Below are 12,105 nucleotides of genomic sequence, written 5' to 3'. Positions count from 1 at the left end.
CCAGCAGGCGGAGGGGGCAGTAGTCCTTCGCCCTTGGAAATCCTTGTGAGCCAATGACACTTTCGAGTTGTGTGGTTGGACGGCTTTGCGCCACTGTGGAACTTGCAGGGGGCGTCGAGGGTTTTCTCGTAGGAGAAAGCTGGCTGCCAAGCCGGCCTGCCGCCCTTCAGACGCTTGGGCGCGGGATGCCCTTCAGGCTGTTCGTCTTCAACTGTGGCCACCTGCCGACTGGTGGAAGGCGGCATGGGAGCCTTGCGCTTGTTGCCGTTCTGGTGCGGGCATCGGTTGGAGTCGCCAGCCCGCGTTCTTGGAGCCGTAGGGAGCACCTTCCCAAAGGCGTCCACTCACAGCTTGGTCTTCATCGAGGAGTCAGCCGTGGCGTATTTGTCTCCTATGATCAGCAGTTCATCAAGTGTAGCCGGCTCGTCGCAGAGAAGTCAGTTCTTGAGAAGGGTGCCCTCTCGGCACCCGGCGGTGAAGTACTCTATTGCTTGCACTTCATGCACGCCCTTGCAAGAGTTGCGGAGCTCGGCCCAGTGTGTGAGGTAGTCGTGAGTCAATTCGCTGGGGCCTTGGACGCACAAGGAGAGCTGTCGAGGCTTGGGAGGCCGCTTATACGTGCTTGTGAAGTTGCGGATGAAGACTTCTGTGAAGTCTAGCCAGTTTTTGATGCTGTAGGGCTTGAGACTATTCAGCCAGGTGTGTGTCGTGCATTGAAGCATGAGGGGGACGTACTTCACGGCAATGCGCCTGTTGCCGTTTGCTATGCTGACCGCAGTGGAGTAGTCGATCAACCAGTCTTCCGGCTTCACCGAGCCGTTGTATTTTGGCGTGTCTCTTGGGAGCAAGAACCATTTGGGGAAGGGATCGTCGCGGATGCGGGGGCGAAAACAAGGCGGGCCGACATCGTCTTCTTCTTCCAGCGCCAATTATCGCGACAGGCGGTCGATCTGATGGTGGGCATCGTTCTCACCGATTCCTTCACGGCGGCCTAGTCGGCCATTAAGCGTCGGATGCGTGACGGGCGGCGGGGTTGGATATCTCTCCCCGCGAGGCGGAGGAGGAGGCGGGTTGCCACGTCGCTCCACAGCACGGGGGCGGACTTCTGCGTCACGCTCCATGGAGAGGCGTGTCCGACTGCGGCTAGCAGTCGGCCCCTTGCCTTTCAGCTCGTGGGTGCCGCCTGCAGTCGGTGTCTGGGACGTCGCGCCATGCTCTCGGCGAGGGGGCGGGTCATCGTTTCGCCGGATGGGCACTTCGGTGCGGCAGCCGGCTTCTTGCTGTTCGGCGGCCACATCAAGGAGCTGCTGGACGTGCTCCGTCATGTGGTGACGCTCGTCGCCCTCGAGCTTCTCCAGCTCATCTGCTACCGCTTGGGCAGCTCGTATGTTCTCCGTAGGCGTGGCGTAGACGGGACGATCTGTTCCGAACATGCTGGCGATGGTCGCACCATGCTGCCAGATCGAGCCAATGCGACTAGGTCCCTCAGGGGCCAGTGTGCCGCCGACGGCTCGGTCCATCTCGCGCCGCTAGGCCTCTGAGAGGCGTCGCAGGTTGGCTAGTCGGTTGGCGCTTTCAATGAGCTAGACGCGGCGTGTTTCCAGCGTCTCACCGTCTGCGTCTTCCGGGATGGGCACTGACAAGTCTCGCAGTGCCACATCGAGTGGGTCTCAAACGCCCCCGTACGAGTGCTCGCCGCTGGTAATGACAAGCACCTCCGTGATGGGGCTCCCGCCGCTGTGCTCGCAAGGAGGAAACTCATCGTAGACCACCATGTTGGTGGGGAACATGTCAAGCGACGCCATGTCGGAGTCGGCGATCATCGGGTCGGTGGAGCCGACCGACTCCAAGTCTACAGCAGGCTCGCTGGCGACGTGGAGCTAGTCGAGGAGGCTAACAAGACGGCTCTCAAGGCCATCTGTGCCCGCGTCGGACGCGGGATCGTCGAAGAGGTGAACCTCGCCGAGAAGATCAGCGAGGCAGCTCGCAGCGCAGGCGTTGTCGACGCCATGCAGCACGTCGGGGCAAGCACCATCGGTTGTGCCGGGCTGGCTACGCTCGCTGGGGAAGAAAAGGGTTCCCGTCCAGAGCAGGTCTGCGGACAACGGTGGACCTGGCCCCACGGTGGGCGCCAAATGTTGAGTAGTAGGTGCGACATATCCCAACGGGTGGCTTATCATTGTGGGAGCCAGTAAGACATCGCTTTTGCCTGGAAACAAGATAAGGCGAAGAAATGCACGCCAGCGAATCTTACCAAGGTTCGGGGTTCTCCGTGGAGATAGCACCCCTAGTCCTGCTCTGCGGGGTCTCCGCATGATCACTAGATCAAGAAAAGTAGCTATAAGAGGCTCCTTGAGTTGTTCGGCTAGAGGAAGGAGAAGGGCAAGGCTAGATCTCCTCTTCTCTCTATGTGGTGTCTAAAACTCTAAGAGATCAACCCTTTGCATGCGTGCCATGGGGGGGGGGGGGTTATATAGGCCTACCCCCCAGGGGTACGATGGTAATTCGGCTGGATGCGGGTCCAAGCCGTTAGTGTCTGTAGTGGTCGGCTTCTCCGCCGGACGCAGGGGCCCGCCGACTGGTGGGTCTCGCCGGCTGTCGGCTTCCCGGTCGACAGGCTGGGCCCACCGCCTGGGGGTCCTGTCGGTTGCTGGTTACTGTAGCCTCACTCTTGATGACGATGGCTTTGTCGGGGTAAGCATGGCTATAGTGCCGCCGCCTGGCGGGCTTTCACTATAGCCTTACCCCATCTTATCCGCTTAATGGTGCACAAACTTCTAGGGTAGGAATGGGCCGGCTTGTTAGGAGCCGGCCTCCCCCTAGGCCGACAGGTGGAGCTCGGCAGCCTTCTGGTATCTCTCTAGCCGGAGGGGCCCGCCGCCTACGGGCCGTACCGATGGCGTGTCATGGGTGATGTCATGGTCAACATGGCAACAGTTCCGCACCAGACGGGGAGTGGCCTCCCCGTACGGGGCACTGTGGCCACGCTTGCTCCGGGATTTAGGGGTGGCAGGCTTCACTGTAGCCACGCCCCGTGTTATCACCGTTATGTGGGCACAAACTTAGAGGGTGTGGGATGGGCCGCCTGCTAGGAGCCGGCCCTCTGATGGCCGGCTGCTAGGAGTCGGCCCTTGTTGAGATGGCTTGCGGAGCCTTGCCACCTTCGGGCAGCCGGCCAGTTGGACAGCTGGCCAGGATAAGGCGTCCCTGCATCTTGGATGTTGGAGGGCGCAGTTGGCCCGACATTTTTTGAAGAGCCAGGGGGAGCTGGTTAGGCTACCCGTGGTCATTTACTCCGAGAGAGAAGGAACCCGCCTTGCAATGCCGAAGACAATCTGCGCACCGGACTCATCGTCATTGAAGCCTGGTTCGGGGGCTACTGAGGGAGTCCTGGATTAAGGGGTCCTCAGACAGCGGACTATATGCATATGTCGGACGGTTGGACTGAAGATACAAGATAGAAGACTTCGTCCCGTGTCCAGATGGGACTCTCCTTTGCGTGGAAGGCAAGCTTGGCAGTTAGGATGTGAAGATTCCTTTCTCTATAACCAACTCTGTGTAACCCTAGCCCCCTCCGGTGTCTATATAAACAGAGAGTTTAGTGCGTAGGATAAGAACAATCATAATCATAGGCTAGCTTTAGGGTTTAACCTCTACGATCTCGTGGTAGATCAACTCTTGTAATACTCATATCATCAAGATCAATCAAGCAGGAAGTAGGGGATTACCTCAATCGAGAGGGCCCGAACCTGGGTAAACATTGTGTCCCCCGCCTCCTCTTACCATTAGCCTTAGACGTATAGTTTGGGACCCCCTACCTGAGATCCGCCGGTTTTGACACCGACAATCGGCAAGCCATAGAAAATAAATGGATCTTTAAGAAGAAGACGGATGTAGACGATAATGTTACTGTTTACAAAGCTTGACTTGTTGCGAAAGGTTTTCGACAAGTTCAAGGAGTTGATTACAATGAGACTTTCTCACCCGTAGCGATGCTTAAGTCTGTCCGAATCATGTTAGCAATTGTTGCATTTTATGATTATGAAATTTGGCAAATGGATGTTAAAACTGCATTCCTGAATGGATTTCTGGAAGAAGAGTTGTATATGATGCAACTGGAAGGTTTTGTCAATCCAAAGGGTGCTAACAAAGTGTGCAAGCTCTAGCGATCTATTTATTGACTGGTGCAAGCCTCTTAGAGTTGGAATAAACGCTTTAATAGTGTGATCAAAGCATATGGTTTTATAGAGACTTTTGGAGAAGCCTGTATTTACAGGAAAGTGAGTGGGAGCTCTATAGCATTTCTGATCTTATATGTAGATGACATATTATTGACTGGAAATGATATAGAATTTCTAGATAGCATAAAGGGATACCTCAATAAGAGTTTGTCTATGAAAGACCTTGGAGAAGCTGCATACATATTGGGCATCAAGATCTACAGAGATAGATCAAGACGCTTAATTAGACTTTCAAACAGCACATACCTTGATAAAGTTTTGAAGAAGTTCAAAATGGATCAGTCAAAGAAAGGGTTCTTGCCTGTGTTACAAGGTGTGAAGTTGAGTCAGACTCAAAGCCCGACCACCGCAGAAGATAGAGAGAAAATGAAAATCATTCCCTATGCTTCAGCCATAGGTTCTATCATGTATGCAATGCTGTGTACCAAACCTGATGTATGTCTTGCTATAAGCATAGTAGGAAGGTACCAAAGTAATCCCGGAGTGGAGCACTGGACAGCAGTCAAGAACATCCTAAAATACCTGAAAAGGACTAAGGATATGTTTCTCTATTATGGAGGTGAAAAAGAGCTCGTCGTAAATGGTTACGTTGATGCAATCTTTGACACTTAACCGGATGACTCTAAGCCGCAAACCAGATAAGTATTTTTATTGAATGGAGGAGCTGTCAGTTGGTGCAGTTCCAAGCATAGCATCGTAGCGGGATCTACGTGTGAAGCGGAGTACATTACTGCTTCAGAAGAAACAAATGAAGGAGTTTGGATGAAGGAGTTCATATCCGATCTAGGTGTCATACCTAGTGCATTGGGTCCAATGAAAATCTTTTGTGACAATACTGGTGCAATTGCCTTGGCAAAGGAATCCAGATTTCACAAGAGAACCAAGCACATCAAGAGACGCTTCAATTCCATCCGCCATCAAGTGTCGGAAGGGGACATAGAGATTTGCAAGATACACACGGAGCTGAATGTTACAGACCCGTTGACTAAGCCTCTTCCACGAGCAAAACATGATCAGCACCAAAGCTCCATGGGTGTTAGAATCTTTACTATGTAATCTAGATTATTGACTCTAGTGCAAGTGGGAGACTGAAGGAAATATGCACAAGAGGCAATAATAAAGTTATTATTTATTTCCTTAATTCATGATAAATGTTTATTATTCATGCTAGAATTGTATTAGCCGGAAACTTAGTACATGTGTGAATACATAGACAAAACCTATAGTCCCTAGTATGCCTCTACTTGACTAGATCGGTAATCAAAGATGGTTATGTTTCCTAACCATAGACATGTGTTTTCATTTGATGAACGGGATCACATCATTAGGAGAATTATGTGATGGACATGACACATCTGTTAGCTTAGCATTATGATCGTGTTAGTTTCACTACTACTGCTTTCTTCATGACTTATACAAATTCTTCAGAGTATGAGATTATGCAACTCCCGAATACCAGAGGAACAATTTATGTGCTACTAAACGTCACAACATAAAAGGTTGATTATAAAGGTGCTCTACAGGTGTCTCTGAAGGTGTTTGTTGGGTTGGCATAGATCAAGATTAGGATTTGTCACTCCGTGTTTCAGAGAGTTATCTCTGGGCCCTCTCGATAATACTCATCACTAGAAGCCTTGCAAGCGTTGTGACTAATGAGTTAGTTGCAGGATGAAGTATTACGTAATGAGTAAAGAGACTTGCCAGTAACGAGATTGAACTAGGTATTGAGATACCAATGATCGAATCTTGGGCAAGTAACATACCGATGACAAAGGGAACAACGTATGTTGTTATGCGGTTTGACCAATAAAGATGTTCGTAGAATATGTAGGAACCAATATGAGCATCGAGGTTCCGCTATTGGTTATTGAATGGAGACATGTCTCGGTCATGTCTATGCTATGTCTTGAGCTTGTGTTGGTTTTCCTCAAAGAGGAGAGGGTGATGCAGCAAGTGTAGCGTAAGTATTTCCCTCAGTTTTTGAGAACCAAGGTATCAATCCAATAGGAGGCTCCTCAAAAGTCCCACGCACCTACACAAACAAACTAAGAACTCACAACCAGCGCAATAAAGGGGTTGTCAATCCCTTCACGGCCACTTGCGAAAGTGAGATCTGATAGAGATAGTATGATAAGATAAATATATTTTTGTTAATATAGATGCAAAAAGTAAATATGCAAATAAAAGTACATTGGAAGCAAATATGATAAGAGATAGACCCGGGGGCCATAGGTTTCACTAGAGGCTTCTCTCGAGATAGCATAAGTATTACGGTGGGTGAACAAATTACTGTCGAGCAATTGATAGAGAAGCGAATACTTATGAGATTATCTAGGCATGATCATGTATATAGGCATCACGTCCATAACAAGTAGACCGACTCCTGCCTGCATCTACTACTATTACTCCACACATCGACCGACTCCTGCCTGCATCTAGAGTATTAAGTTCATAAGAACAGAGTAACGCCTTAAGCAAGATGACATGATGTAGAGGGATAAACTCATGCAATATGATATGAGCCCCATCTTTTTATCCTCGATGGCAACAATACAATACGTGTCTTGCAACCCTTTCTGTCACTGGGTAAGAACACCGCAAGATTGAACCCAAAGCTAAGCACTTCTCCCATGGCAAGAAAGATCAATCTAGTAGGCCAAACCAAACTTATAATTCGAAGAGACTTTCAAAGATAACTCAATCATACATAAAAGAATTCAGAGAAGAATCAAATATTATTCATAGATAAACTTGATCATAAACCCACAATTCATCGGATCTCGACAAACACACCGCAAAGAGTTTAGATCGAGTAGATCTCCACAAGAGAGGGGGAGAACATTGTATTGAGATCCAAAAAGAGAGAAGAAGCCATATAGCTAATAACTATGGACCCATAGGTCTATGGTAAACTACTCACAACTCATCGGAGGGGCAAGGATGTTGATGTAGAGGCCCTCCGTGGTTGATTCCCCCTCCGGTAGAATGCTGGCGAAGGCTCCAAGATGGGATCTCGCGGATACAGAAGGTTACGACGATGGAAATTGTGTTTCGGGTGCTCCCTGGATGTTTTCGGGGTACGTAGGTATATATAGGAGGAAGAAGTACGTCGGTGGACGCCCGAGGGGCCCACGAGACAGGGGGCACACCCTACAGGGTGGCGCCCTCCTATCTCGGGGGAGCCTCGGCTGCTCTTGACTTGCACTCCAAGTCCTCTGGATCACGTTCATTCCAAAAGTCACGCTCCCGAAGGTTTCATTCCGTTTGGACTCCGTTTGATGTTCCTTTTCTTCGAAATACTGAAATAGGCAAAAAAACAGCAATATGGGCTAGGCCTCCGGTTAGTAGGTTAGTCCCAAAAATGATATAAATGTGTAAAATAAAGCCCATAAACATCCAAAAGGGGTAATATAATAGCATGGAACAATAAAAAATTATAGATACATTGGAGACGTATCAGTCTACATAGTTCTCGAACCCGTGGTATCTGCACGCTTAAAGTTCGGTGATGATCGGTAGTACGAGTTTATGTGTATTGATGTGCCGAAGATAGTTCAGAGTCCCGGAGATGATCACGAACATGACGAGGAGTCTCGAAATGGTCAAGACATAAAGATTGATATATTGGATGGCTATATTCGGACATTGGAAGTGTTCCGGGTGATTTCGGAGAAAACCGGAGTGCCGGAGGGGTTACCGGAACCCCCCGAGGAAGTATTAGGCCCTAGTGGGCCTTAGGGAAGAGAGAGGGCAGCAGCCCAGGTTGTGCCCCCCCCCAAGGGGAGTCCGAATTAGACTAGGGAGGGGGGCACGACCCCTCTTTCCCTCTCCCTCTCCCTCTCCTCCTTTCCCTCTTCCCCCTCCTAGTTGGACTAGGAAAGGAGAAGTCCTACTCCTACTAGGAGGAGGACTCCTCCCCTCCTTGGCGTGCTCCAAGGGCTGGCCGGCCTCCCCCTTTCTCCTTTATATACGGGGGCAGGGGCACCCTAGAACACACAAGTTGACATTGTTTAGCCGTGTGCGGTGCCCCCCTCCACAGTTACACACCTCGGTCATATCGTCGTAGTGCTTAGGCAAAGCCCTGCGCCGCTAACTTCATCATCATTGTCACCATGCTATCTTGCTGACGAAACTCTCCCTCGGCCTCAACTGGATCAAGAGTACGAGGGACATCCCCGAGCTGAACGTGTGCTGATCGCGGAGGTGCCAGACGTTCCGTACTAACATCGGTCGGACCATGAAGATGTATGACTACATCAACCACGTTGTCATGACGCTTCCGCTTTCGGTCTACGAGGGTACATGGACACACTCTCCCCTATCGTTGCTATGCATCACCATGATCTTGCATGTGCGCGGGAAAATTTTGAAATTACTACATTCCCCAACACTTCTTATAGGGGTTCTTGGCCTTGTCAACAAAGGTGTTGTGCTCTCTAAAGCTTAAGATGTTGAAAGATTTTTGAGTGGTAATAGTTCTCGGAAGCCTTGGCATTCTTGGCATAGGCTTCTGCGTCCGAGGCCTTTGCTCAATGTGATAGTCATATTGGGGCCCTGGAGCTTCAGGAGGCGTAAGAACTAGCCACCTGACGTTAATCAGCTCACCTTCACGATTGAAGGCCCTCGCCATGGTATGTGGAACTGGTGGAGCAGCAGCAACATCTGAGGTGGATGGGTGAACATCTTCAATCGGGGCATCAACTTCAATCTGACGAGTGGCTTTAGGATGCGCATTAGCTTCAGCCATGACAACATCATTGGCTTAAGTATTTGTGGCAGCAGAAGCAGCATCAGAGGCTTGAATTACTGGGGGGTCAGGAACAATCACTTCTGGAATCACACTTGGTGCAGCAGGGGGAATAACAACTTGTTCTTCTTCTTCTCTTTCATCGGCTCATGCAGCACAAATATCTTTAGCCTCTTTGTCTCTTGATCTTCGACTGAGAAGGATAGAGTGAAGACAATCGACATGTGTCAATAGAATGCATATGGAGATTTAGAGAGAGTGGGAGAGGTAAGCAGATATGGGGTTAGGCTTCGATCACATTCACTTAGTGCAGAAAACGGAAACTTGAAGACATATCTATAAGTGAATGCTATAGAGGATAGAACCTATATGTATATAGATAGGCAATGAACATCAAAACAAACATAGTGAAGACAAATCATGAAGATAAACCAATGTTGAAGACAAAAAAATTATGAAGATAACATGATGCCGAACTCAAATCTTCAAGAAGGATTGGTGATGGCGTTACCCACCGTATAGGAAGTATTAGACCCAGACATGGCGCATAATTATCGTGGCGCTCCAAAGTCAAATTCCGCATTAATGTATTCACACTTAGAGTGTGTGTCTTCTTGAATTGAAGACATACATTAGGATGTGTGTCCATTCACATGACTTTCGAGGATTCTAGGATATTTAGCTCACACAGCAGCTTGCAAAACCTTTTCTCATCCAAGGGCTTTCTAAAGATATCATCCAATTTCTCTTCAATGGTTACGTGAATGATATCAATGTCTTCCTTCAACACATGGTCTCTGAGAAAGTGATGATGGATCTGAATGTGCTTTGTCTTCTAGTGCTGAACTGGATTGTGAGCAATCTTGATGGCGCTTTCATTCTCAGAGTAGAGGGGCACCTTCTTCATGTCGATGCCATAGTCCTTGAGAGTTTTCTTGATCCAGAGAAGCTGAGCGCAATAAGATCCAACAACAATATATTCAGCTTCAGCAGTAGAGAGTGATACATAGTTATGCTTCTTTGAAGACCAACAGACAAGAGATCGTCCAAGAAAATGACATGTGTCTGAGGTAGACTTGCGATCAACCTTGTCACCAGCATAATCAGCATCTAAGAATCCAACTAGATCAAACTCTGAGCCCGGTGGATACCATAATCCTAGCGTTAGGGTGTGAGCCAAATATTGAAGTACTTGCTTCATCGCGAGGTGATGCGACTCCTTTGGTGCCATTTGGAATTGGGCACACATGCAAATGCTAAGCATTATTTCTGGCCTAGATGCACATAAGTACAATAAAGAACCAATCATGGAGAGGTATACCTTTTGATCAAACTCTTTAACATTGTCGTCGGATCCCAATTGACCTTTGGTTGGCATTGGCGTCATGTACCCTTTGCATTCTTGCATTCCAAACTTCTTCAGGCAATCTTTGATTTATTTTTCTTGTGATATGAAGATGCCATTTCTCTGTTGATGGATTTGAAGACCAAGGAAGAATTTTATCTCCCCCGTCATAGACATCTAATATTGCTCTCGCATCATATGCCCGAACTCATCACTATATCTTTTGTCAGTGCAGTCGAAGATAATGTCACCCACATAGATTTGGCATACAAACAGTTCGCCATCACATGTATTCATGAAGAGAGTGGGATCTAGAGAACCAGGTTTGAAGCCTTTGCTCTTCAGGAAGTCTTTGAGTGTGTCATACCAAGCTCGAGGTGCTTGTTTGAGGCCATACAGTGTCTTGTTAAGCTTGTAGACCATATCAGGATGCTTTGGATCTTCAAAACCAGGTGGTTGAACTACATATACTTCTTCTTCAATTTTGTCATTGAGGAAAGCACTCTTCACATACATTTGACATAGAAGGATGCTATCATGGTTAGCATAGGCTAGCAGTATGCGAATGGCTTCAAGCCTAGCCACATGAGCAAATGTTTCATCAAAGTCAATTCCCTCTACTTGTGTGTAACCTTGAGCAACAAGACGAGCTTTGTTTCTAACAACTTGAACATGTTCATCTTGTTTGTTGCAATAAATCCATTTGGTGCCAATAATATTGTGCTTGCGAGGATCAGAACGGTTGACTAGCTCCCAAACATTGTTGAGCTTAAATTGTTGAAGCTCTTCTTGCATAGCTTGAATCCATTCTGGTTCCATGAAGGCTTCATCAAGTTTCTTGGGTTCGGATATGGAGACAAATGTGAAGTGCCCGCAGAAGTTTGCTAGTTGCATAGCCCTTGATCAAGTAAGTGGACCAGGTGCATTGATGTTATCAACTACCTTCTCAATCTGAACTTCATTGGCCACACGAGGATGAATAGGGCGAAGATTTTGCTGTTGCTGATCATTGTCTTCATCTTCAACATTGTCTTCAAGCTCAGCATTGTCTCCATGTTGAGTAGGAGCTGGAATGAAAATTTTCTCTTATGTCTGTTCCTCGGTGGGTATGATTTCTCTAGTACCCATTAGCTTGATAATTCACTAGGAGAAGCTTCATCTAGCACATTTTGCAGGTGCTCTCTTTGCTAGCCATTAGTCTCATCGAATCGCACATCTACAATTTCAACCACTTTCTAGTGAAACAGATTAAAGAATCTGTAGGTGTGCTAATCCTTTCCATAACCAAGCATGAAACCTTCATGTGCTTTCAGTGCAAATTTGGAAGTGTGATGTGGATCCTTGATCCAGCACCTGGCAGCGAAGACTTTGAAATAACTTACGTTTGGCATATTACCAGTGAGTAGTTCATAAGATGTCTTCTTGAAGAATTTATGAAGATAAACTCTGTTAACGATATGGCATGCAGTATCAATGGCTACAGGCCAGAATTTTCTTGGTGTCTTGTACTAATTAAGCATCATACAAGCCATCTCAATAAGGGTCATGTTCTTTCGTTCCACGACACCATTCCGCTAAGGAGTGTATGGAGCAGAGAGCTCATGAGTGATGCTCAGTGTATCAAGATAAGTGTCGATGCATGTGTTCTTGAATTTCATGCCATTCTCACTCCTGATGTGCTTGATCTTGATGCCATAGTTAGTCATGGTGTGATTGTCAAACGTCTGAAGAATCCCACACTTCAGCCTTGTAGAGAGATATGTGCACACAAG

Source organism: Triticum dicoccoides, chromosome 7B (assembly GCF_002162155.2).
Source record: "Triticum dicoccoides isolate Atlit2015 ecotype Zavitan chromosome 7B, WEW_v2.0, whole genome shotgun sequence".
Classification (NCBI taxonomy): domain Eukaryota; kingdom Viridiplantae; phylum Streptophyta; class Magnoliopsida; order Poales; family Poaceae; genus Triticum; species Triticum dicoccoides.
This window is presented reverse-complemented; position numbering follows the sequence as displayed.